General features: G+C 45.5%; 1 pseudogene; it reads left to right on the forward strand.

The window, feature by feature from the left end:
* The first annotated feature begins 203 nt into the window (after positions 1–203).
* Positions 204–658, forward strand: LOC111536989 (annotated as a pseudogene).
* Positions 659–2,839: the final 2,181 nt, after the last annotated feature.

The following is a 2,839-nucleotide window of genomic DNA, read 5'->3' on the forward strand; positions in this document are numbered from 1 at the left end:
TGTCTACCACCCCAGCCTTACTGAAACTCCAGGGGTGAAGCACAGCAATCTCCTTTGACAAGCCTTCCAGGAGATTCTGATGTGAGCTCAAGATTGAGAACTACTGAGCCAGATAGATCTTAGCTGGTCCTAGGCCTTCCCAGAAAGCATTTTTAAAATTTTCCTCCACAGGATGCCTACACGCTGCTGCCTCTGCGGCCATCATGTCTCTAGTGATCCCTGAAGAGTTCCAGCATATTTTGCGAGTACTCAACACCAGCATCGGTGGGCGGCAGAAAAAAAACCTTTGCCATCACTGCCATTAAGGCTGTGGGTTGAAGACATGCTCATGCAGTGTTGAGGAAAGCAGACACTGACCTCACCAAGAGGGCGGGAGAACTCACTGAGGATGAGGCGGAACATGTGATCACCATTATGCAGGATCCATGCCAGTACAAGATCCCAGACTGGTTCCTGAACAGACAGAAGTATGTAAAGGTTGGAAAATATAGGCAGATCCTAGCCAACAGATGACAAGCTCTGTGAAGAGCTGGAGTGACTGAAGAAGATTCAGGCCCACAGAGGGCTGTGCCACCTCTGGGGCCTTCGTGTCTGAGGCCAGCACAGCAAGACCACTGGCTGCCATGGCTGTACTGTGGGTGTGTCCAAGAATGAATAAGTTTGTAGGCCTTGTCTGTTAATAAATAGTTTATATACCAAAAAAAAAAAAAAAAAAGCAGAGAGAGTGTGGGATGGTTACCTGAGAAAATGCTTTAGCTACCTTGCAGGGGTGGGAAGAAGGGACAGGAAGGGACAGGACTTGTAAATGAGGCTATTCTGGCAAGAGAAAGATCCTGCAAATAGAAATGAACTGACAGCAAATAAAACAATCCAAGATATATCTTATCTCTCTGCTCATACTGCATTAATTTGCAGCACTTCTAGAATATGGCTAAATGACGTAAGTGTGTATTCACAGCATATTTCTCAGTTTAAATAAAATGCGCAATGTGGGCCCAAGTATGTAAACTGTACGTGCATATCAATCTATATTTAGAAAAAATATTAGAAGATTATATATCAAAACGTGATCATCTCTGGGTAGTGGAATACGAATAACCTTTACTCCATTCTTTATGACGTTTTGTTTTTTCCCCAATGTTTCCATAATATTTTTTGGTATTTTTTTTAATAACAAAACAACTGTAATAAAGTGACAAGCTTGTTGGATCAAAATAGTCATTTAAAAAAATCTGTATAGCCCTCTCCAGAGGCTACCTCTCCAAGAATTTATGTCACACTGATAATTAGCACCACCTGTTACACTTGTGCTAAAATGGGCACAAAGAACGTTGGATTCAGAACATATAAAGAGATTGTTAAAACTCCTCAGCTCCAGTTGAAACCAGCACAGCAGGGAGAGTTGCAGAAAAATGTGAGTCAGAGCCCACCCTGGGGCTCGGGGCCCCGCTGGGGCTGGCCCAGGGCCATCGTGTGCCTCCAGCACGTGAATTTGGGTTGCTGGGTGTCCTCAGCAGCCTGCAGGGACCCATTGTCCTTCTGTGCAGCTTTGTTCGGGAGCCCCAGTACCCTCTCAGTTTTCACACCCTGATTTCCTACCAGGGAGAGGCCCTGGGCAAAAACAAAACAAAATAAAAACACTGAAAGGGCTCTCAAAGCCTAGAAAGGAAGAAAGGACAATGGAACGTGATGTAAGGGTCGCTAAACAGCCAGTGACTCAGCACTTCTGCACTGTCAACACCAGCTGCAGCCTGCAGCGGTGGCAGTGGCAGCTCACAGAACAGACACACACACACAGTGCAAACATTACACTGCCTGGAGAATGGCAAAAATTCTGACTCTTAGACTGTGCTGCAGCCAAGAAGACACAGAATCAAAGACTTCTGGAGCTTCAAGAAACCTGGCAGAACATATAAGCATGTTGGACCTTAATTCAGTTTGCCATTAACATCTTTTATCAAGATCCCTAAGGAGGGCTGGGCATGGTGGCTCATGCCTGTAATCCCAGCACTTTGGGAGGCCAAGGTGGGAGGATCATTTGATGCCAGGAGTTTGATATCAGCCTGGGCAACATAATGAGACCCCATCTCTACAAAAAACTAAAAATTAAAAAAAATCCCTAAGGAGCTGGACTTGTCACTGGGGTCAGATTCTCCAAACTGGACCCACTGTCTGCCTGCAAGCATGGCTATAACTCATTCTAATTCCTTCTGAAGCATCACACAATGAAATGTGGTTAGTGTGGGAGATTCTAGTGTGGGCTTCTGGAGGAGACTTTAGGGGAAAATTCTCACCCTTTATGAGTCATGTGAGGGGCTGGGAGAAGATTCTGCACAAATCACAAATGGGAGTGAGGGCCGGGTATGGTGGTTCACGCCTATAATCTCAGCACTTTGGGAGGCTGAGATGAGCACATCACTTGAGTCCAGGAGTTTGAGACCAGCCTGGACAACATGGCAAAATCCTGTCTCTACAAAAAATACAAAAATTAGCTGAGTGTGGTGGTGCAAGCTTGTAGTCCCAGCTACTCAGGAGGCTGAGGCAAGAGGATCACCTAACCCTGGGGAGGTCAAGGCTACAGTGAGCAGTGATCGTGCCATTGTACTCCAACCTGGGCAACAGATGAGACCCTGTCTCAAAACAAACAAAACAACAACAATGACAACAAAAACCAAGTAGGAGTAGGAATCTGTCCCATAAAGTTTGGACATGGGCAATTACTCTGTCTGCAAATGTATCATCTTATTAAAAGATACATTTTAAAATTCAGCCTTTACCTCAATCCAAGTCTGTTGAAGCACCCCCTCCCACAGAGTGAGTTGGGCTCACCCACTCCTCC

Source organism: Piliocolobus tephrosceles, chromosome 1 (genome assembly GCF_002776525.5).
Source record: "Piliocolobus tephrosceles isolate RC106 chromosome 1, ASM277652v3, whole genome shotgun sequence".
Classification (NCBI taxonomy): Eukaryota; Metazoa; Chordata; class Mammalia; order Primates; family Cercopithecidae; genus Piliocolobus; species Piliocolobus tephrosceles.